The sequence below is a fragment of the Bos javanicus genome, chromosome 22 (assembly GCF_032452875.1).
Source record: "Bos javanicus breed banteng chromosome 22, ARS-OSU_banteng_1.0, whole genome shotgun sequence".
Lineage (NCBI taxonomy): Eukaryota > Metazoa > Chordata > Mammalia > Artiodactyla > Bovidae > Bos > Bos javanicus.
The window spans coordinates 54710715-54735685 of NC_083889.1; the positions used below are offsets into that span (position 1 = coordinate 54710715).

Below are 24971 nucleotides of genomic sequence, written 5' to 3' on the forward strand. Positions count from 1 at the left end.
TCTTGGCCAATGCCCACTTCCTCCATCTGCAAAGCCAGCAAACATCACATCTCTCTGACCTCCTTTCCATTACCACAGATCTCTGACCAGATAAGAAAGCAGTTCTCTGCTTTGAAGAACTCCCATGATTAGACTGGGCTAACTTGGATAATCCAGGTTAATCTCCCACCTAAAAGTCCTATCCTTAATCACAGCAGAAAAGTCCCTCTGGCCACAGAAGGTAACTCATTCACCAATTCCCAGGATTAGAGTGCTGACATCCAAGGCAAGGGAGCGGGTTATAATTCTGCATGCCATATTACCCAACTCTCTGACCCTCAATTTTCCCATCTATCAAATGGGGATAACATCCCTCCCAGGATTCTCATGAGGACTGAATTGAGGGAGCTTTCAGAAATGGAGAATTTCAAGCCACACCCCAGACCAAGTGACCTAGAATATCCATTTTCAGCAAAATCCCTGGTAGACTGAGATACCCAGGAAAGTCCAAGATACACGGGCATGTAGACTTTCACACTGGACAGAGAGTCTCACCACCTGGACTTGAACCCTGCTCAATACGCCAGCAAACTTGGAAAACTCAGCAGTGGCCACAGGACTGGAAAAGGTCAGTTTCATTCCAATCCCAAAGAAAGGCAATGCCAAAGAATGCTCAAACTACTGCTCAATTGCACTCATCTCACATGCTAGTAAGGTAATGCTCAAAACTCTCCAAACCAGGCTTCAGCAATATGTGAACCGTGAACTTCCGGATGTTCAAGCTGGTTTTAGAAAAGGCAGAGGAACCACAGACCAAGTTGCCAACATCTGATGGATCATGGAAAAAGCAAGAGAGTTCCAGAAAAACATCTATTTCTGCTTTATTGACTACGCCAAAGCCTTTGACTGTGTGGAGCACAATAAACTGTGGAAAATTCTGAAAGAGATGGGAATACCAGACCACCTGATCTGCCTCTTGAGAAACCTATATGCAGGTCAGGAAGCAACGGTCAGGACTGGACATGGAAAAACAGACTGGTTCCAAATAGGAAAAGGAGTACGTCAAGGCTGTATATTGTCACCCTGCTTATTTAACTTCTATGCAGAGTACATCATGAGAAACGCTGGGCTGGAAGAAGCACAAGGTGGAATCTAGATTGCCAGGAGAAGTATCAATAACCCAGATATGCAGATGACACCACCCTTATGGCAGAAAGTGAAAAGGAACTAAAAAGCCTCTTGATGAAAGTGAAAGTGGAGAGTGAAAAAGTTGGCTTAAAGCTCAACATTCAGAAAACTAAGATCATGGCATCTGGTCCCATCACTTCATGGCAAATAGATGGGGAAACAGTGGAAACAGTGTCAGACTTTATTTTTTTGGGCTCCAAAATCACTGCAGATGGTGACTGCAGCCATGAAATTAAAAGATGCTTACTCCTTGAAAGGAAAGTTATGACCAACCTAGATAGCATATTCAAAAGCAGAGACATTACTTTGCCAACAAAGGTCCATCTAGTCAAGGCTATGGTTTTTCCTGTGGTCATATATGGACGTGAGAGTTGGACTGTGAAGAAGGCTGAGCACTGAAGAATTGATGCTTTTGAACTGTGGTGTTGGAGAAAACTCTTGAGAGTCCCTTGGACTGCAAGGAGATCCAACCAGTCCATTCTGAAGGAGATCAGCCCTGGGATTTCTTTGGAAGAAATGATGCTAAAGCTGAAACTCCAGTACTTTGGCCACCTCATGCGAAGAGTTGACTCATTGGAAAAGATTCTGATGCTGGGAGGCATTGGGGGCAGGAGGAGAAGGGGACGACAGAGGATGAGATGGCTGGATGGCATCACTGACTCGATGGACGTGAGTTTGAGTGAACTCTGGGAGTTGGTGATGGACAGGGAGGCCTGGTGTGCTGCGATTCATGGGGTCGCAAAGAGTCAGACACGACTGAGCGACTGAACTGAACCGAACTGAGAGAGTCTCACTGCCTGGACTTGAACCCTGCTCAGCTATGAAGTCACTCTAAAATACGAGGCCTCTTCAGGTATCCTCTAAAAGTACTCTGCCAGGACATTGAATTAGACAGGTTCCAAGGCTAATTATAACCTCGGAACCTTAACATTTTATGATTTGATGACAAGTACTGATGCTGGAACTGCAGGCAGCAGCAGTTTGGTGGGTGGGTAGGATGTGCTGCAGGAGGAGCTTCCTGGCACCCCTCAAGCCCCATCACTAAGGTGACTACCCACTCTGCCTAGCCATGAGGTCAGCTTGGTCCATTGTTTGGGATTTTAAGAAACCAGTGTCTTCCAAGAAGGCTGGGCTAGAGCTGTAATGGATCCTAGTTGTTGCACCTGAACCAATGAAATAGTTGTCAACTATCCCAACTGATTTCCTCCCATGTTGCAGGTGAGGGGAAGAAGGTAGCTTCCTTATTTTCTCTGGCCAAAATTATGTGAACACAGAGGCTGCTTCTTGGTGAAGAGAATTGCATGGAAACCCCCCGGGGTGTTGAGCCATCAACTGGCCCACGTCAGCCCCACTGGAGCCCAGCCTGATGTTCCACTGGCCGGGAGCTAAGGGCTTGCTGCCCCTCCAAGGACAGCCGGCTTTTCCCACAACTTCTCAGGATGCAACACATCCTGCCACCTTGACCCAGGCCTGAAAGACCCTCCCTCAACTATGCCCAGAGAGGCCCACTTGGCCCACTGGAGCCCACCCTGCTCCTGGGTCCTTAATAAATTCTCCCTGTCATTACTGAAGCACACACGCAAAGCTGAGTTTAAATATAACATTCTGGGTCAGCGAGCTGGCCTACTTCATCCTTTTTGTCTATCTCGGGCCCCAAATGAGAAGAGAGGAATTTCTCCATGTTTCCCTTGCTCTAAGAGATTGGTCTGACACTCGGGCTGTGGTGGGGGTGGCATTGACAAGCGGAGATGTCTGGAAGTTCTGTACTGTGCTTACCCAGGTGAAGGTGAGGAGGGTATTGCCAAGACTGACTTGGTGCCCACAGTCAGTGCCAATCCCATGGGGTTCTCCAGCTCCCTGAGAAGGGCAGAAGCTGGGGAAGGCCCTTGCCTGAGGCAAGAGGACTGCCCAGTGGTGCCAGGGACAGAATCTTCAGCAGGGGTACCAGAGCTGGGGCAGGAGTCCCATGGGCTGTGAGAGACCATGCCGCTCAAGGCCAGGGGAAGCCGGCTTTCCACCTGGAGCCCCCAGTGACAGACAGCCTGGAGGAGAGGACTCTGCCCTGGACCCGGGTGGATTCTATGAAACACGAACGGAGGCACAGACATGGGTGTGCAGCAAATAGTCTAGCCAAAGCTTGAACTCAGGGGTAGGAGAGCCAGAGAAACTTGGCCGGGCCCTTCAAATCCAGCTCCCAGCACTGAATGCCAAGTTAAAAGCTTTGGATGGAGTGGTAAACTGTTGAAGAAAGCTGAAACCACTGTGGTGGGGGCACCCTTATTTAAATGTACCCTGGATGACTCTTGTTTAAAAGAAGTGTCGGTCTCCTCCTCTGCACCCAGTGGGGTTCTCTGCATGACCCCTCCGTGACCTCCTGGCTGACTCCTTAAATGACCCATGAGGTAGGAGTTAGTAGCCTCAGCAATGGAGCTATGAAAGGTGGTACCACTGGCTTGTATTCTTTTTTTTTAACTTGGGTATAATTTTTTAAATTTATTTGTTTTTTATTCAAGGATAATTGCTTTACAGATTTTTGTTGTTTTCTGTCAAACCTCAACATGGATCAGCCATAGGGATACATATATCCCCTCCCTTTTGAACCTCCTTCCCATCTCCCTCCCCATCCCACCCCCTAGGTTGATACAGAGCCCCTGTTTGAGTTTCCTGAGTCACACCGCAAATTCCCGTTGGCTGTCTATTTTACACGTGGTACTGTAAGTTTCCATGTTACTCTTTCCATACATCTTGAGATTGCCCTGGATTCTTGCCTTTTGTTAACTGACTTTGCAATTACTCTCATTTAAGGAGTGCAGTCAAATTCCTCGCCCTGGGGCTTTACATCCGGCCATGTGACTTGCTTTGGCCAATGGACTGAGGGGTGCCAGTTGGAATCTAGACCTTAAAAGCTTTTGCAGGCTTCTATCTGCCCCCTTGGGCCTCTGCTATCACCATGAGAAGAACATTCTCTTCAATGAGTTTGCTGGCTCCACGCAGAGGCTCAGACACAAATGGAGCCAGCTGCTGGATCAGCCAACTCCTGGACCACCTACAGACTTGTGAGCTAAAGAAGTGCTTATTATTGTATCTGCCTGAGGTACTGGGGTTGTTTGTTACACAGCATTATTCTGGCCGTGTTTCACTGATACATTGGGATAATAACAGACCCTATCTCTCGGAGTTATAGTGAGGATTCAATAAAAATAATCCACTTAAAGCTCTTAGACAAGATTTCCGTCGGGAAAATGAAACTTTCTAGAGATGGATGATGGTGATGCTTGCACAACACTGGTTGAGCATGATGGAACTGCATGGGTCCACTTATACCCTTATTTCTTTCAATAAATATAGTACTATGTCTGTGATCGATTGTTGGTCTAATCTGTAGATGTGGAACACAGATAAGGCGGGCCAATGATACGGATTTTGGTATCCAAGGTAGGTCTTGTAGCCAGTCCCCCGTGGATATCTATGGATGAATGTATATTTAATGCCACTGAACTACACGCTTAAAACATGCTTAATATGGTAAATCTGACATTAAATATATATCTTACCACGGATGTATGGATGTGAGAGTTGGACCATAAAGAAGGCTGAGCACCGAGGAACTGATGCTTTTGAATTGTGGTGTTGGAGAAGACTCTTGAGAGTCCCCTGGACTGACTGCAAGGAGATCAAACCACTCAATCCTAAAAGAAAGCAACCCTGAATATTCATTGGAAGGATTGATGTTGAAGCTGAAGCTCTAATACCCTGGAAACCTGATGCAAAGAGCTGACTCATTGGAAAGGACCCTGATGCTGGGAAAGATTGAGGGCAGGGGAAGGGAGTGGCAGAGGATGAAACGGATGGATGGCATCACCAGCTCAATGGACATAAGTTTGAGCAAACTCCAGGAGATGGTGAAGGACAGGTAAGTCTGCCATGCTGCAGTCCATGGGGTTGCAAAGAATCGGACACAACTTAGTGACTGAACAACAACAAATCTTACCACTTAAAAAAAAAAAAATCAACATTTAGTCCCTTCCACATAGCAAGTGCCTGATAAATGTTAGCCGTTATTAGAAGGCAAGAGGAGGTGTGTGGTGAACTGCATACTCTAGCCACAGTGCAAGGATGATCAATGAAGCCCCCAGGGAAATGACTCTGGAGTGACTGGCCTCTCTACTCACTTCTTAAAGGAAGAGGCATAAACTCATTCATACTAATAGGCTGAAGGGGCATTTGCAGTGGTCACATGATAAGGAGAACACAGTCAGAGCTGGAAGACTGTTGGGCAGTGTCTAACTTAGTCCCCTCATTGGAAGAAGGCGAGACTCAGAGAGGCAACTCTGAGGTCACTCAGGAACTCGGTGGCAGATCTAAAATTGGAATCTGGAGGTCTTGACTCCAAGTCCAGTGCTCTTTCTGTTCTGCCACAGACGGGGACACAATAAAGCTTCATCTAACCACTAACTGTGCACTCTCAGGCGCCTGCAGACAGGACCTGGGGTTTCCTGGTGCAGCTCAAACCACAAACATGAGACCGCACAGAGCAAGTCCTACCTTTGGGCTCCTTTAACACGTGGTAAGGAGATAATATTTTTTCCCTCTCTGCCTTCTTTTTTTAATTAAGCCAAATATATTTCTGCTTGGGAGCTTTACTCCAGTTTTGGACAGGGTTAATTAAAAGAAAAAATATACATATTAAAAGGCCAATTTGATTACTGCTACACATTAGTAATGCGATGAATAATTGATTGAATGTCTATGTTAATTGCTTCCTGAATCAGTGATTCTGCTACTGAATACTCAAGAGCTGTTGCTATTTTGAAATAAGTAATAATTTCATTGCACTGGGATGGCAGAATGTGCCACACGAGTGTCCTCCTGGGTTTAAAGCTACCTCTACTTCCTGCTCACTCTCTTCATCCTGACTTCTCTATTTCTTCCCTGTGTCCCAGTCTAACACCCACTCCAGAGACCAGCGGTTCTCAAGCGTTGGTCTACATCAGACTCCCAGGAGAGCTTGTTGAACTATACATTCCCACCCTCCGGGGTTTGACCTGGCAAACCTGGGAATCTCTATTGTTAACCAGCATCTCAGGGGCAGGGTTGGGGGTTTGCTTTTGAAAACAGCTGGCTGGACTTCCCTGGTGGTACAGTGGATAAGAATCCGCCTGCCGATGCAGGGAACACAGGTTCGCTCTCTGGTCTGAGAAGATCCCACACGTCGCAGCACAGCTAAGCCCACGCTCCACGACCAGTCCACGAGCCACAACTAATGGAGCCCCTGTGCTGCAGCTACTGAAGCCCGCCCACCTAGAGCCTGTGCTCTGAAACAAGAGGCCACCACGATGAGACACCCATACACGGCAACTAGAGAGTAGCCCCCGGTCTCTGCAACTAGAGGAAGCCTACATGCAGCAATGAAGACTCAGCACAGCCAAAAATATAAATAAATAAACAGCAGGGTGTACATGTCAAAAAAAAAAATTTTTTTTAAAGAAAAGACCTGGCTGAGGTAGAGACGCACCATGAGGGGCCATGCTCCAAACTCTGACAGCAATGGCTTCCTTGCACTGGGTTTCAACACCCTGCTGCCTGCTGTTGGATCTCCCTCCAGACCAACTCGTCTAAAACGAATCTGTGGGTGTTCCCTGGTGGCCTAGTGGTTACAATTGCAGGCTTTCACTGCCATGGCCCGGGGTTCAATCCCTGGTTGGGGGACTGAGATCCAGCAAGCTGAGTGGGGTGGCCAAAGAAATAAACAAAAATAAAATGAATTTGCGATTGTCCTCCCACAACCTGCTTTTCCGCGGTGAACTGCTCAGCAAATATGGGCTCTGCCCAGCCCTACCTGGTCAAGCTCAGAAGCCTCTTCTGTTCTTACCAGCCCTTTCCCCAACATCCATGCAGCAGCCAGACCCTGCCTGTTTCTTCCTATTTCAAACCCCACTGAAATATTCTTTCTGCGACTTTAGAAGCAGGTGTCCAAGAGTCCTTTTTGTTCTCCAAATGGTCCTTCTCTTGCCTCTCCGTTTCACAGATGCAGTATTTACCTCTCTGAGATGTTAATTACGACGGTTCCTGGCAGTTAGCTTCTGCTTCTTACATCGTCTCTATTGCCTCTTGGTTTTTTCTCTCTGTTTTGGTCCCTGCTTCCTTCAGATGCCTGCTGAGCCTGGAGGTCTATTTCCATTTAGGGAGAAGTACAAAGAGCTGACAGGGAGCTCTGTGGGGTGGGGGTGAAGTGGAGGGTGGGCTTCACTGAAGGTGGGTTGTGCACTGGGAGACCCTGACATGGCAGCATCTGTGGCTGTTTGGAGGGTGCTGAGTTTCCCGAGAGCAGAATCATCCAGTCTTCTGCCTGGCTGTGGGCAGTCTCAGAGCAAACTAGGCCAGGGGTTTTCCCCAAACAGACCTTTTCTTCTACTGACTTAACACACCCTTCTAATATGGCCTCTAACACCACTCCCACCCTGAGCTGAGCCTTCAACACACTTTTCACTGGCGCCTCCAACCACCCCTGCTCCCTGAAACTACAGAGTTCCAGCCACCACGGTGTGGGCTCTTCCTCCCCTCCAGGCCGTGGTAGACACCCACTTAAGGGCCCAGCTCACATGCTCCAGCTCTGGGCTGCCTTCCCACCACTCCGGACAGCCCTGCGGCCCCTTCTGAGTCTCATGCGTCCAGCCAGGTGGCCAAGGGCACTGGCTCTGGAACCGGACTGCGGGATTCAGGGTCTGGGGCCTGTCAAGTGCTGGCCCCTCTGGACCTAGTTGCTGCCTTGCAAAAGGAGTATGACAGCTGCCTCTCCCCCGAGAGGGCAAGAGGAGGGGCTGTGTGGGGAACCCAGCACCACACCTGGCGCAGAGCATGCCTGGGAAACGCCAGCTCTTCCAGCCGCTGCTGTTAACATTTTGACTTTGAGCTGAGCATGCGACCAGCTTGCACTGTTCCCTGAGAGGGAAAGGTCTCGTGTGTGGACAGATGGTGGACACAGCCCGCTGGGGACAGAGTCTAGGGATCATCTGCTGTTTTCATCTCTAGGGATGAGGGAGAAGAGAGACCATACATCATCATAGAGACCAGGGCTTCAGGGAGACCCTCAGAAGCACCAAGCAGGAGCCAGGCCCCTCTCTTTCCTTTGAATGGGATTCTGTTTAGTGTAGAACACATCCTACAGCCCACAGATACACGGAATACAGATAAAAGCTCCCTGACGGAGGCCTCATCCCATGCTCTCTATGTTCTTATTAACTGAGAACACAGAAAGAAAAACAACTGAAAATACTTTGCTTCAACTCATTGTTAAAGACTTCACCAATTGTCAGAGCTAAAGATCCCTTGCAGGATAACTGAGAAGGTGGGGAAACTGAGGCCCAGAGAGGCCAATGGGCTCGTCCAAGGTCATACAGGGTGGCTCACATGGTAAAGAATCCGCCTGCAATGCAGGAGAACATGGGTTCTATCCCTGGGTCAAGAAGATCCCCTGGAGAAGGGAACGGCTACCCACTCCAGTATTCTTGCCTGGACTATCCCATGGACGGAGGAGCCTGGTGGGCCACAGTTCACGGGGCTGCAAAGAGTCAGACATGACTGAGCAACTAACACTGTCACTTTCTTTCTCTTTCAAGGTCACAGAGAGAGGGGTGCAGAGGTGAGAGGAGAGCCTGGGTGCCCAAATGCCAGACACACAGCCACCCTGGCCTGCTCACGTCCCCACTGCCCACCTCTCCCTCCAACACTGGTTACCACTGTCTCTGGAGGCTTTCATAATTGAGCCCCCTCCCTGCCCCCGGGTCCTCTCCAGCCTGTCCTAGGAAGGGAGAAGGTTAAGAGGCGAACCATCCCTAGATTTACTCCCAAAGAGATGACTGAGGGCACGTGGAGTTTGTTTCTTGGGTTTCCCAGAGGGCGCAAGTGGTAAAGAACCCACCTGCCAGTGCAGGACACAGAAGCGATGTGGGTTCAGTTCCTGGGTTGGGAGGATCCCCTGGAGGAAGGCATGGCAACCCACTCCTGTATTCTTGCCTGGAGAATCCCATGGACAGAGGAGCCTGGCAAGCTCAGGGCATTTGCACCTGACTTACTAGGTACTGGGCCCCATGTTCTGCCTGCAGGACACCATTCCTCCCCCAACCCAACTCTGCAGACTCCGCTCCATTATCATCCCCACTTTACAGATGAGAACACTGAGAAATGAATCAGAGAAAAACAACTGGTCATATTCATAATGCTATCTTTATAATAAAAGAATAAGGAAAAGGCCAGAGGGGAATGCAATATACAATCGTGGTCATATTTTTTCTTCTATTTAAAACATTTCTATAATGTTGATTTATTACCTCAGTGTGGGATCACAGAAAACCACCAGACAGGCCCAATCCAAACCCCAGCCCTGGGACTTGCCCACTGTGTGGCCTTACATGAGTCAGTGTGGGGGTATGCCTCAATTTCCCATTTGAGATATGAGTGAAATTTGGGGGTGATTTATATTTTCTTTTTTTCCTTATCTCTAATTTCAAACTGGTCTTTAGTTTCATTATGCCTGTACTACTTGGATAACAAAGAGAAAAGACATTTAAAAAGAATATCTACTTTTCATGATGTTTTAAAGATTAAATTAGGTCATAAGCATAAGGAACCTGACAAAACGTATGATATTCATTTAAAAAAATAAACAGGTCTCAGCAGGGTAGGGAGGGTTGCCATGTCTATACCAATAGTTAACATGCTCATTTTAGTGCTTCCCTGGTGGCTCAGCCATAAAGAACCCACCTGCAATGCAGGAGATGTGTATTTGATTCCTGGGTGGGGAAGATCCCTTGGAGGAGGCCGTGGCAACCCACTCCAGTATTCTTGCCCGGAAAATCCCATGGACAGAGGAGCCTGGCAGGCTATGGTTCATGGAGTCACAAAGTGTTGGACACGACTGAAGCAACTGAGCACGCAACATGTTCATTTTATTGTGTGTTTGGCAAAAGATATGCCTGGTACCTCAAACCAGAGGTTCATATATGTTACTGCTTAAGAGAAATCTAAGTTTTTTAAAAAGCATGATTTAAAGAAACCCATGGATTGGGGGAGAAGTTCCTGGGCTCTTGCTACTCAAAGTGTGGTCCTCAGACCAGCAAGCACCATCAGTTGGGAACTTGAGAGAAAATCCACGTGCTCAGAACAAACCCACTGAATCAGAATCTGCATTTAACAAGATCCCCAGGAGTATCGTACGCACATTAGAGCTTGAGAAGCACTGAGTTAAGTGATAAACAAATGTGTCAAAGCCACCAAGTTGCCACAGGAAACCCTGACATAGGCCTTCACGCTCCAGACACCAGCCCAGCCTCTCTGACTTCTTAGTCAGTCTCTCCACTTAATGCATGGTGATGGGGCTCAGAGAGGAAAGGCACCTTACCAGACATCACCCAGCAAGACAGGAGCAAAGCTGGCCTAGGATCTCAGACTTCTGGTGTTTCAGGCCCCAGCCTTAGTTTCCAAGGCACACCCAGGGGAACACAGGGCTCTAGAAACCCACGGCTGGGCCAGAGCCGACCCGGTGTCTCCAGTGGCCCAGGCATGCTGGTTAATCCCCTGCCCTTGGAATGGGATGTTTTCCTGAGAGGAACAATCAGTGCCTTTGGGCACAGTAGAGCCCCTGGGACAGGGACTCCGAGAGAGCCCGGGGCTGCAGAATGCAGACTGTGTCCTGCCAGCTTGCAAAAGAACAGTCTCTCCTGGCAAGCTCACGGGGACGCGTTCCCAGTGGCGCGGCAGGGACGAGTGGAGTTACCAGGGAGCCCGGGTTCTCCCTGGGGTGGCTGGCGCGGACCCAGGGCACTGTGCCACTGGGCAAGAGCACCAGCTGGGCCCATTGCTATCACTGATGAGCGTTCTGGTTTTCAACCATCCACTTCGTATTCAGAAAACACTTATTCAAATACCTCTTCTGTTCTCACTCTGTCCCATGCTCTATGCCTTGAACCCTGGGCTGTGACACAATTCCAGAATCTCACAGAACCCCAGTCTCTGTTCCAACGTCAGTAGCCGTGTGGTCTGGGGCAAAGGGCTCAGCATGTGTGAGCCTCGGTTTCTGCTTCCAGGAAATGGATATGGTGACACGCCTACCAGAATGGTTAAAAGGAAAGGGGTGGATTTTACCAAGTGTTGATGAGAACATGGAGCCACAGGAAAACTCTCTGACGTTGCTGGTGGGAGCGTGAAATAGAACAGCCTTTTTGGAGACAAGCATTGACAGTTTCTAGGAAAGTTAAACCTACACCTACCCTGCGACTCCCAAATCCCACTCTGAATGAGGGAAATGAAAACACATGTCCATATGCAGACCTGAATATTCACAGAGATCTAATTCATAATAACCTTAAATGAGAAATACGCTACATGCCCACCCACAGGAGGACAGACAAACCTCCTATAATGGACTCCTACAGGGGACTTCTAGGCAGCCCTGAAAAAGAAGCCCCACCCCCGTGCATGACAACATGAAGAATCTCACAGACATGCTGGTGAAAGAAGCCAGGTCAAGACGAACACCCCAACGGGTTCTACTGATCGAGCCTTCAAGAGTAAGTGGAAGTGATCCCTAGTGATATAAGTCAAAACAGTGTGTACCTCTGGGTTCAGCAGTGAAAGGGCAGGAGGGAGCCCCCCAGGGACCCGGAAACGTGCTGGATCTGGGCTGCAGTCACCCAGGCATAAACCGAGGGAAAAGTTTACCCACTGTGCACTTCAGATTTGCTCACTTTATGATGCAGTTTTACTCAATGGGGGAAAGAGAGAGAGAGAGTGCATGTGAGAGATGTGGGGGAAGATTCCTCCATCACGGGAGTGTTCCGAGGATAAGGCTAAAGGAGAGGATGTGCAGTTGCTAGGGGATTCACAATCAGTGATCACTGTGGGTAGTCAGGCTCCTTGCAAGCTCTTGGGCTGTGGTTTCTTGCTCTGTAAAAGGGGGAACAAGGAGGGCTCATAGCTCACTCATGGGGATGAGGCTGCAAAGGTGCCCAGAACAGGGTCTGCCACTGGGTGGCCGGGACAGGGGTGGTCTCTGTCTGCCCTGGGAGAACAGTATCGCCTGTGGGGAATACTACACGGCCATTAAAAAGGCTTGGACTTAGAAAGTTTCCCCAAACTGCTTCCCTTCCCCGGTCCCCTTCATGGATGTGGTAGACATCGATCCATCAAGCTTAATGAAGTCACTAACACCCCCCTGACACGTGGAAGCTCTGGGTGCCTTGGTCACAGAGAGGCCCAGGGAGGCTCACATAGCCACAACCCAAAGGCTCTAACAGCGAGGACAGTCTAAGGTTCCAGCATCCTGTGTCAATGGCGGGAAGCACAGATTATGGGCCTCACAGAAGTGAGGGGGTGGGACGGGGGTGGGCAGTGAGGCTTGAATCCAGGTCAGAGACCCTAAATCTTGTGCTTATCCCACCACAGCAGCAGTAACCCTGGAAATACACTTCATACAGAAGGACAGTTACCAGCTATGGGACTCCTGGGAGGAGTTTTGGGGCTGAGTTTCCCTCCTTTGGAGGAACCTAAGCTTTTGTGAGGGCAGGGGTTTCTGTGTGTCTTGTTCTCCTGTGGCATAGGCATACAACACAGGATGTGGCACACAGTAGGTGTTTGGGAAATAGTTCTCACACAGGAAGTCGGTGATTCTCTGAATGCACATGCCATTCGAGGTTGGCTGGCCAGACCCCCTCCCACTTTACTTCTGCACAAGGAGCCTCCTACCTCCACCCTGTGCTTCTGTCTGTGGGCCTCAGCCCGGTCCACAGCGCCTCCTCCCGGCCACCCCTTTCCGGTCTGTCTGCTCCCATGCATTGCTCTCAGCCAAAACTTTCATGCCTGGACGGAAAGTCACAGCCTTCTCTTTTCTGACCTTTATAGCATTTCAGAGATAAGAGGGCCACTCGGAAGACCAGGTATGGACCAACCCCAGTTCATGGGTTAAATCTGGCTGCCGTCTGTTTTTGTAAATCAAGTTTTAATTGAACACAGTTACTCTCCTTTGTCTATGGCTGTTTACACACTACAACACCAGAGTTGAAAGGCTGCTGCTGAAACTGACCCGCAAAGCCTAAAATATCTACTACCTGGCTCTTTGCAGAGAAAGTTTGCTGAACTCTGACATAGGTTAAGCACAGATCTTACACATAATCTTTTGTTGCATCTTCACAACAGCTCTATAGGAGCTTGGAAACCACTTTTATCCCCATTTTATGGATGTGGAAACTGAGGCTCAGGGATGAAGGGTCTTGTCCAAGGTTGGGTATCCAGTAGGTGGCAGTACTGGGATTTGAATCCACCAATGTCCCAGAGTCCAGGAACAGACTAATTATTACTACAAACAGGATGAGATGGTTGGATGGCATCACTGACTCAATGGACACGAGTTGGAGCAAACTCAGGGAGATGGTGAAGGACAGGAAAGCCTGGTATGCTGCGGTTCATGGGGTCGCAAAGAGTCAAGACACAACTTAGCGACTGAACAACAAGCAGAGCAACACCATGAGTCTAGTTTGCAAGATGCAAGGAGGTTCCACAAGCCCAGGAGAAGTTCTGTAGATGAGGGTAAACGAGGCCAGAGCAGCCCAGAAGGCCCCTAGAAGCAGCAGGATCTGCCTGAGTCATTCAGGGAGAGGAGATCTAGCCGGATAGGCGGAGGAAATATGGAAGGGTGGGCCAGCTAAGTGGGACAAGGCAGGGCACGAGCCAGCTGGGGAAGCTTGGCCCAGAGCCGGGGTACTGGGGAACTACAGAAACACACTCTTGAAATGATGCTTATCTGTCTGCCGGGCCCCAAAAGGCTGCCAAGTCCACAGGAGAAGGAGAGACATGCTGCAGGAAATTCCATACCTAGGCATTGTGAGGATTCCGAATTTCCTAAAAAGGACAGAAGTGAAAGCTGGGTACCTTTCGGCAGGGCGGGTTATAAACAAGGTTTTCCTTGTGGCCAAAATGTTGGCGAAAACTCCCCAAGGGCATGAGTCATGTGGACTTGGGTGAACACGTGAACTCTGTGACTTGACGTTCTCAACTGTAAATGGGGAACGCCACGGGCTGGTGGAAAGGGTAAAACACTGATATTCGCAGAGCACACCAAACAGTGCCCGCAGACTGAGTGCTATAGAAAGGTTCGCTAGGTAAACACAGAACATAAAGAAGGTCTGGCTTCAGCAAATACCAACTCCCAATTTTTTCGCCCCAAAATGATTCACGGGCTGCTCGGAATTCACAGTGCCTGATGTGGTTAATTTAAACACTGCCGCAGAATGGCGAGCCTGAACGGCATTTCAATGAACACAAACCTTATTTTTAACAAGACACACTCTGGCACTTGCAAGAACATTTAAAAATACCTTCCTCATTCCAAAGCTGCAACCAGGTCCGGGGATGAATCCTCTGTTTTTGGGGTCACTATTTTCTCCAGGAGCTAGGCTCCAGAGTTGCTGTAGGAGCTGCTATAGGTATCCAGGGGGCTGAAAGTGGGAAAGAGAATTTGTGGACTGTTGATTAAACATCCAAGTTGACACCTATCGGTCTGCTTGCTCATCTGTGGACTTGGGGTGGGGTGGGGGGTCCTCAGACAGAGATTCTGCATCTTCTTTCATTCAGCAAATACTCAGGGATAACTACTGCCCTGTGGACACAGGGATGGGTCCTAAGTCCTGGGGCTCACTTTCCAGGAGAGAGACAGACAATGAATGTGGAGATGAATAAATAAGCCAATGAGATCATTCCAGGGGATTATATGTACTTTGGAGAAAGTCAAAGGGGAAAATGGGACCCCTGTGTGCATGGGGGGTAAGGGTATTAGGATAGTGGGGGAGGGCTTCTTGGAGGTGGTGATGTTTGTGATGCAAATGGAATGAGGAGGAGGACCTGTCCTGTAAGATCTGGGGAAGAGTGATGAGGGCAGAGGGAGCGTGGAGCCGGGTGACTGAAGAACCAACAGGAGCGTGGGGTGCTGGAGTGTGACGGGCCACGAAGAGAGCGGCCGTGATGCAGGGACCCACGTGAAGGCCCCGCGGGGCTCATGGTTACAGACGCTGCGTGGACAGCACTAGGGTGGGACAGCGGCTCAGGGAGCCGTGGGGAAGCCGCTGCACAGCCCCCACTGCCTTCCTATGGACGGTGCCCCTTGCATCACTTAATCTGGCAGTTCTGTCGGGCCACCGTACCAGGCACACGGTAGATATTTCATAAATGTTTAGTGAACAGTCCTAAAAACCAGCTTTGCTTTGACGTCTGTGACAGGCTCCCAATCTCCAGCAAACCTGCTTGTTTTTAAACGAAGCGCGTGCTTCGCCTATCTTCTTCTTTTTCAGATGGTTCTTGTGTGTTTCTTCTCATCACCTTGGTTTGCCAGACTACTGGACCAAAGGAGCACCTGATGAGATCAAGACTGATGAGACCAAGACCCCAGGGCTGAGAGGACTGCAGTTTGGTCGATGCTTGGGGTTGCAATGAAACAGTGAGGTGCAAGTGTTCAAGGAACAACACATAGAGGAGAGTCTACCCACTAACCAACCATTTCCTCCAGCACCTCCTGGACTCCCACAGCAATGCCGAGGGCGTGCTGGGTCTGCACCACAGCATGTCCAGAAGGCTGATGAAAGAGACCGTGACTCCTTGACCCTGTTCATTCCCAGTCTGAGAATATCCAATTCTTTGCAGTGAGAGATTCTGAGATTGTAAGCTCCTGTTCCACCTCTTATCCAGGCATTTCTTCTCTTTCTTTTTTTAAAAAATATTTACTGTGCTGGGTCTTAGTTGCAGCATGTGGGATCTTTAGCTGTGGCATGTGGGATCTAGTTCCCTGACCCGGGATTGAACCTGGGCCCCCTGCACTGGGAGCAAGGAGTCTTAGCCACTGGACCACCATGCAAGCCCCCAGGCATTTCTCACTGCAGGTGACTGACTACAAAAGATACAGGTTGTGCTCAACGTATTTCATGAACAGTATCAGGCAGCTTTGCAAACGTGACCTCATGAAATCCCCGCTGTGAGGGAACCGGATCTACAGATGAGGAAAACCGACACCGGAGGAAGTTATAGGAGGAACAGGATTCATCTCTGGTGTTGTTCAGATCCACCTGGGTCTTCTGTCTCCACTCTGAGGGGCCAGCACGAATGTGAAAGCAGAGTGTCACGTCATGAACTGGGCGGGAGCCGCGAGGGTCACCGAGCCTTGGTTGCCAGCAACCCCTCTACACTGACTGGAAACGAACGAAGCAGCTGTGGCTGGGACCCCGAGGGCAGCTGCTCAGGGAATCCAAGTCAGCACGTCACGGGTCAAGCCAAGCTGCTGCTTGCTGGGCCCTGGAAATACGGCAGCAAACTGGACAGATTCAGTCATGGCCCTCATGCAGTGGATGGGATGGCTGGATGGTGGTTAGTAAGCCAAAGGGACTTTCTGGGAAGGGAGCTGTGAGCTTGGTGTTGAGGGAAAAGCAGGCCCTGGTCAGGTGGAGACGGTGAGAGGAGGCAGAGAGGAGGAGAGGCCCGCAGATGGCGGGGAACAGAGGCTACTATGGGGAGACAGGAGAGGAGGGGGCGCCAGCAGGCAGCGGGGAGGCTGGCCTGGCATTTCCTCCGAGGGGTCTGATGGCTAGAGGAGGCCCCACAAGGCAGGAGGATGCGTCTAGGGATCCAGCTCACCCACTGGACTGGGAGGTTTGAATTCAGACAGAGCTTTCCCTAGCAAATTTTCTTGCTCCCCTTCTGTTGGTCTGATAGAGCCTGAAAGTGAAAGTCATTCAGTCGTGTCCGACTATTTGCGACGCCATGGACTATACAGTCCATGGAATTCTCCAGGCCAGAATACTGGAGTAGGTAGCCTTTTCCTTCTCCAGGGGATCTTCCCAACTCAGGGATGGAACCCAGGTCTCCCACATTGCAGGCGGATTCTTTACCAGCTGAGCCACAAGGGAAGCCCCTGATAGACCCTATAGGGTTCCAGATGGGGGGCTCCTCAAATGACCCCTGGATCTCTATGGGCTTCCTGACATGTGGGCCCTTGTGTACCCAGTAGAATCTGCAAATACCACAGAGCCAGAGACACACGGATCGAAGTCCTGAAAAACCATGTAGAGTCGAGCTGGCCACTCTCTCCTGAAAGAAGGTGATGTTTAGCTCGTGGCTGATACTCACATGTTGTTCTCACGACCATGGTTCCCAGGGGCTATGTTCCCTGAACATCCTACCTTAACTCCCTATTAATTACTTCCTACTGCTGGGTGATCCTAAGGCTCTAACTTTCCATTCCATCACTTTCCAGCACTCACCCCTGATTCCACATATACAATCCACATGTCTGCTTGGCATCAAGGCTGGGATAACTAACATGAATGCTAAAATGACCCCACCCCAGCAGTCCTTCTCCTCTGGGCTCCACACCTGTGCAAACAGCCACAGGCACCTTCCCAGGTGCTCAGCAGAAAAGCAGAAATGCCATCCTTGACTCCTCTAGTTCTCTCAGTGTTTGTACCCAATCCCTTGGCAAGCCCCAACGGTGCCATCTCCAAATATATCTCAAATCGGATATATTTGGGATATATCCAACCCAAATATCCTTCCCACCTTCTCCCAGCCACATTCAGGTCCAAGCCACCATTGTCTATTGCAACTCTCTCCAGCCTTCAAACCCAGCCAGGTGCAGCAGCCGGAGCAGCCAGAACGGATCTTTTCAAAGCACAGATTAAATCATGTTATTCGCCTGCTCTTATCTCTCCAATGGTTTGCACTGTAATTAGAATCCAGTGTAAGATCCATTCTATGGCCTGCAAGACCCTTCCTGGTCTGGCTCTGCTCACCTTTCCAGCTTCTTCTTTGCCTCTCCTCCTCAACACTCTTTATATCTATCTGCCTTCTTTCCACCTCACCAGCACACAGCTTTGCTATGACAAACAGATGGCATATTAAAAAGCAGAGACATTTCTTTGGCCACAAAGGTCCATATAGTCAAAGCTGAGGTTTTTCCAGTAGTAAGGTAAGGATGTGAGAGTTGGATCATAAAGAAGGCTGAGTGCCAAAGAATTGATGCTTTTGAACTGTGGTGCTGGAAAAGACTCTTGAGCATCCCGTGGACTGCAAGGAGATAAAACCAGTTAATCCTCAAGGAAATCAACCCTCAATATCCATTGGAAGGACTGATGCTGAAGCTCCAATACTGTGGCCACCTAAACCGAAGAGCCGACTCATCGGAAAAGACCCTGATGCTGAGAAAGATTGAGGGCAGTAGGAGAAGGCAGCGACAGAGGATGAGATGGTTGGATGGCATCACTGACTCCATGGACATGAGTTTGAGCAAGCTCTGGAGAGAGTGAAGGACAGGGGAGCCTGGCATGCAGCAGTCCATGGGGTTGCAAAGAGTCGGACATGAGTTAGCGACTGAACAGCAGCAAACAACAGGATCTTTGCACTTGCTGTTCCCTCTGCCTGGACGGCTTTCTCCAGAGGTGCCTGCCTCCCTCCCAGGATTCTGATCCAAGGCCAACGTTCCTCTTCACAGAGGCCTTCCCTCACTGCCTGTCTGAGGCTGCCTCCCCATCACCTGCTATCACCTCACTCTCAAATCTGGCTTCTCTATTTGTTTTGCGTCTAACGCCTCTGTAGTGCCAAAACAGTGTAAGCTCCATGGGAACACATCCTTTCCGTCCTCTCTGTTTAGTTTGCCGGGGTACCTCCAGCATCCAAAAGGGTACCCAGAAAATATCAGGTACCCAGTGAACACCTGCCGACTCACTGACTCACTCGGCACCTTTACTCAGACTGTTTCCTCCTCTGCAGGGCTTTTCCCTTCGCAGTTATTTTTATGAGCCCAACACATGTTGAAAGAAGACAAACGGTGGCAGTTGTCTGCTTCTGCTCAAAACCATGGCATCGTCGCCTTTGCTTGGGATGTCGGCATGCTGCCGTTGTTCAAAAAGTGGTGTTGGAGAATTTGTTTGGCTCACATTCTGCAAACTTCGGCCCCTTAACTCACGTTACCAGCAAGAATGAGAGAAGGATGCTGGGAACAGAGGGAGGAAGGGCACCTCCATGTGCCAGGATGCACGGCAGAGCTTCCCTAATATTATCTCACCTGAGTCTCCATCACCCCGGGGGATGAGAGTTATCGTTGCCATTTTACAGATGAGAAAGCTGAGGCTCAGAGAGTTTAAGCAACCTGTCCAAGGTCACACAGCTGGCAGGTAGTGGGAGTGGAACTCTAGACTGCCTCCCCAGGGAGAGCACCTCTGCATGTCCTCGAGAGAACCCTGTGCCCACCTTCCAAGGTCCAGTCTTTAAGTAACTGTGCATCCTTCCGGTCCTTCACAGAGGAAGAAAATGCCATCAGCCTCTCCTCAGAGGTGTCAGAGGGAGCATCTTGATGGATTGCACTTCCAAAATAAGAATTCCTGCCATTTCTCCGAGTGTAACAGAGACCTTCCAGAGAAGAAGTGGAACTTCTGCTTTAAACACACATGATGTCCACACCGGGTCCATGTATCATGTCCTGCTCCCCAGCTCCACTCAGGTCCCTGTTCAAAAGTCACATCCTCCGAGAGGTCTCCTCCCATCAGCTCTTCATCACGCCCTCTCCCTGCCCTGTCTTACCTCTGCTCATCCCACTTGTCAATACCAGCTATTCTGTTGTATTATAAATATCACATATTTGTACGTTAAGTCCTTAATTGTTTTCTTCTGCTGGAACACAAGCTCCAAGAGAGCAATTTTATCTGTTTTTTTTTTTTTTTCCCTCCAGTGTTGTATCCCCACTTACTAGAACCACACCTGCCATATACCAGGGGACCAATAAACATTGTTTAAACGAATGGATGAATTTAATTACTATATGATTCAGTACACATGTTATGCCTTTCTGACATGATCCTGTTTTTTCTTCCTTAAGTAAAATTTTCATCATACAAGCTCTGCAAATCCAGAGTGGGAGATTTTTTAGAAATACAGAAAAGCTTTGCAATATTGGTTTGATTTCTGCCATACATCAACATGAATTAGCCATATGTCCCCTCCCTCTTGAACTTTCCTCCTGCTCTGACCCTTTCCCACCCCTCTAGGTTGTTACAGAGCCCCAGTTTGAGTTCCCCGGGTCATACAGCAAATTTCCATTGACTATCTGTTTTACATATGGTAGTGTATAAGCTTCCATGCTACTCTCTCCATTCATCTCACCCTCTCCTTCCTCCACCCCCCTGCCCTTATCAATTATCTTTCAATTAAAAATAAGTAAGTTAAAAAACATTATCAAGAAAAAAAAAGTTTGACAGTATTATGAAGGATCATAAACAAACCACTAAAAATGCAGATGAGCAAAGAGGAGAGTAGGACTCCTCGGTAATCCCACCATGTCACTGGCACATTTAGGAGGACTCTCTGCATCCACGATGCCATTGCAGGATCGCTGCTTTCCAGGCGTTGTGTGAGGCACTGGACTCCTACGAGGCCCTGGATCAAGGCAGGGTCCTCAGCCATGGCACCGTGGACATTTGAGCTGTGAAATTCTCTGTGGTGGGTGTTGCCACGTGACTTGGTCTCTAACCACAGGATGCCAGTAGCTCCTCCCCAAGTCATGACAATCAAGAATGTCTCTAGAACTTACCAAATACCCCTGAGGCAGGAGGTAAGGTGTGCAAAAACCACCCCATTGAGACCTGGCAGTCTAGAGGAGGAGACAGATGTTTCAAAAGGGTTACACTGTACCTTGCCTTGAGTGCCTAAGAGTGCTCTTTCATCAGTATTTGTGAACCGATGCCCAAGTCCTCAGACTCACTTCTGATGGCTGTGTGGCCGTCTACACTGGCCACAACTGTTCTGACAATCTACACTACCACCCCCACTGCTGGACACTGCTGACTCTTGGTTCAAAAGCAGAGCCCAGAAGAACAGGGGGCCCCTCTGCCTAACTCTGGACAGCCTCACCCAGCCTAACAGCCACCAGAGCCACCACGGAGGCCAAGGTCTCAGGCCCTGTGTCTCTTGGCTACACTGGGCACCAAGCCCCCAAATCCTCCTCCGGAGCCCCCTCATCACATCTACTCATTTCCTGCCCTACAGAAGGAACAGGAAAATGGAACCTGAAAAGGAGGGAGTTGTGAGAGCAGGAGCGGCTAGTTGGGACTAACTTGTTCAACATTCCCGTTTTACAGATGTGGAAAACATGGCTGGGATTAGGTGAGGCTGGTCACCTCCTGGCATGAATGTCCTAAGGGGATTTTGGCACTGTTTTCTTTTTTGTTGTTGTTGTATAGAAGTCATTTTATTTTCTATAAATGCATGTGTGTGTACATGTAATTTTATAAAATTAAATACCTTGATGCAGACCCCCCCATTAATGTGAATTCTGTGGCCCTACATGGGAAGCAAATAAAGGTCATCGTTGTCTGTCTGCATTGACAGGTTCCCACTGTGACTGCCATCTGTGACTCATGAAGCGAGACTATGACCTAAGTATGCAGTTGGCACCATTTTCTGAGGGCCACAGTGAGACTCAAGTGAGACGGAGGCAGGAGGGGAAGGGGCTGCAAGGTGACTACTCTCACCCAGCACAAGCACTGCCTCTGGGGCAACTCACTGTCTTACCTCACTGAATCTCTACCACAATCTTTAGAGGGACAGATGCTTTAGCTTTTATGTCCAAAGCTCCCCTGGTGGATCAGATGGTAAAGAATCCACATGCAATGTAGGAGACCCAGCTTCGATCCCTGGGTTGCGAAGATCCCCTGGAGAAGCGCATGGCAACCCACTCCAGTATTCTTACCTGGAGAATCCCATGGACAGAGGAGCCTGGTGGGCTACAGTCCATGGGGTTGTGAAGAGCTGAACACAATGGAGCAGCTAACAATTTACAGACAAAGTGAGGCTCAGAGAGGTTAAGTGGCTGTAAATGACTGTTAAGGAGGGGAAAAAAAGGACCCAACAGGAAATAACCTCCTTTTTCACATTCAAGTGCAGTCAGATTCCCAAAAGAGTCAGATTCCCTTGCCAGTGGCTGGCAATACCTTGTGAGCCTGTGTATCAATAGTAGGAGGGGCTGAGAGGCAGTAGCAAGTTTCCCAGCTCCTGAAGTGTCTCCTGGACACAAGCTGGGGCAGCAAGGGGAGGAAACAAAGCCCACAGACCTGGCAGGGGGTCATGGGCTTGGCAGTGAGATGCCAGATCTTGGGAGGACCTGGGGGTTTGGCACAGTTCAGGGTGGGCCCCCGTGGAGGGTCCAGCTGACAGGGCTGTCCACGCCTGGCCTGGTCTTCCTGCCCTCTAGCTCCATCTTCCCAGTGGCTCCCACTCTAGGGGCCGAGAGTGGCCAGGGAGGCTGCTGGAATCCCGGGAAGGACTGAGATTCCTCTAGTGGGTCTCAGCCTTGCAGCGGGACCTCATACACCAGCTGCCTCGCTCTTCTGCTGGGTCTGTCCCAGGCCTTGAGATACAGACAGGACCAGAACACAGCCCCTCAGGGGGCTCATAGACCATCAGAGGAGGCAGACAGGCCAAGAAATGACCGTTGGGGAGGGCAGAGGGAGAGGTGAGTCTGGACTGAACCCGTTTTCCTGTGGTGTGAGCGAGTGTCGATACTGTCCCCACATCGGGGCAGAACCTCTCAGGTTGGCTGAGCTTTGGAACACACGGTGGAGTTTCCACACCCTGGGCCAGCTCTTGTCCTGCGGGACCTTGGAGACTCCTCTGGGCCTCAGTCTCAAAACCTGCAGAACGCCCAGCATTTGATGAGATACTGTGCATCAAGCGCCTAGTTCAGTGCCTAGCACTTAGGAGGTACTTGATAAGGCCCCCAGTACTTATCAATGGCTAAAAATAAGCAAAGAAATAAACGACAAATACCAAGTGCTGGAGAGGATGTAGAGCAACTGGAGCTCACGTCCATTGCTGGTAGGGGTACAAAATGGGAAAAAGACCTGGAGAGTTCCTTACAAATTAAACAGAAATCTATCACACAATCCAGAAATCCCACTTCCAGGTATTTACCCCAGGAAAACTTACGTTTATACAAAAATAAAGTGACTTTATTTATAACAGCCAAAGCCTGCAAATGGCCTGAATGCCTCTCGAGGGATAACTGAGTGACTGGGTAAACAGTGTGTCCTGATGATGGAATACCACTCAGCATCGGAAAAGAGTGAACTGCTGAAATGATAGAGTCACGATCACCGTGCGGAGTGGGAGAAGCCAGGGTCAAAGGTCGAGTATTGTGTGATTCCTTCATACGCTGTTACGGAAAAGGCAGATCTATAGATTTGTGGTTGCTGGGGACTTGGGGGAGGGGAAGAGGCTAACTACAAAGTGACAGGGGAATTTCAGGGTGTTGGAAGTCCTCTATGCCGATTAAAGAGGTGGCTACACAATGGTATGCATTTGTCAAAACTCAGAACTGTACACTAAAACAGGGAAATTTTACTGTATGAAAATTATACCTTAATGTTTAAAAATTAGAAAAAAAAAACCCTTCTAGAATGATGTTAGCCTGCTGTAGGCTCTAGGACCACCCCTGGACTAATTCTTCCTCCCCTGGACCACCCAGGGCTGGTGGGTCCTGGCTTCTTCCTGCCTGGAAGCCCAATCTTCCCCACCCCGAGATGGAGAGGGATTCACTCTCCCCATCCTTACTTAGCCTGGGACTTCCCCCCAGCAGCTGCCCCGGCCCATGGGAGCAGTGGGTTCTGCAGGTTCGCCTATGTGGAGCCCTGATGCTCTCTGCTCCCCTGTTTAAACCAGTGAGCCTGAGGGAGAGGTGGCTGTGCTCACAGTCCTGGCCTCATGAGGGAGGGGGGTCAGAAGCATGTGCACCTGTGCACCTGCCTTGGACTCAGGGACTGGGGAACAGGTTTCAAAGACCAGCTGGCCATGTCCAGTGACACTAAGGCTCGGCTCCTGGACTCCCTCCCACTTGTGAAGGTCTCCGCACTTCACAAGCTGTGAAGCGGTGACACTGGCCAAGAAGGGCTTCCTGCTGAAGGGTCAAAAGCGCTTCGCTATCCCTGGTGACTGTCCTCAACAGACAGCTCAGCTCAGCTCTGGGAGGCAGTGAGGAGCAGACACAGTCCCCTTCGCTGGAATTTCTCCAACCCTCCTCAGTAGGTCTTCTCAAGCAGTCTTGCCCTCCCCATGGCAGGCATGACCACACCGCCTCCCCTGTTCAAAGTTCTCCAGGGGCCTCACTGATTTCAGGATAAGGTTCAAACACACTAGCTAAGCCCCAAGGCCTCTGTGACCAGGGGCCACTGACAGTGAGCCTCACACGAGAGCTAGCCTCCGTGGGTGCCCCTGCTGTCCTCTCCCCCTGAATCACCCCCTGTTCCTCCCTACTGGGCCATTTCCCTCATGTTCTTGAGCATGCTGTATTCTAGTCCATCTTAAACACACACCCTCTCTGGACCTCAGGCTGCTCCTGCTCCACTTCTGTTTTCTTTGATTCCTACAATCCCTTTCTACAAGGCTTTTTCTGAAGGGGATGAAGAGCAGAATATCAGCACTGAAACAATCCTCACAGCTTAAATTTTGCAAAAGCACTTTATACATGAAGGCAGTACTATTCCAGATGAGGACGCTGAGGTCTGAACTGGTGAAATCCAGGTAACTAGGGTGATAGAAACCTGTGTTTCCTGACTTTCAGTTCCATGGCACCTTCCTCAGCCCTAGGATCAGGACAGACCAGAACTTCAACTCCCAAAGGTGAGGGGTAACTGGAATAATGGGCACCGAGATCCAGAAGGTGAGTCAGCATGTGTGAGGAGAAGGCAGATCTGAGAAACTCCACTTGCAGAAGGAGACCTGAA

General features: G+C 49.7%; 1 protein-coding gene across 9 annotated transcripts in view; it reads right to left on the reverse strand.

Annotated features, from left to right (window-relative positions):
- Positions 1-24971, reverse strand: part of ATP2B2 (ATPase plasma membrane Ca2+ transporting 2) — a 380163-nt gene that overhangs the window by 250570 nt on the left and 104622 nt on the right. The window contains exon 3 of one of the 9 annotated variants that reach the window (XM_061397074.1): positions 14538-14657. The exons of the other annotated variants lie outside the window; for them this stretch is intronic. The gene's annotated coding sequence lies outside the window, so the exon portion shown is untranslated. The remainder of the gene's footprint in view (positions 1-14537; positions 14658-24971) is intronic. 9 annotated transcript variants of the gene reach the window in all.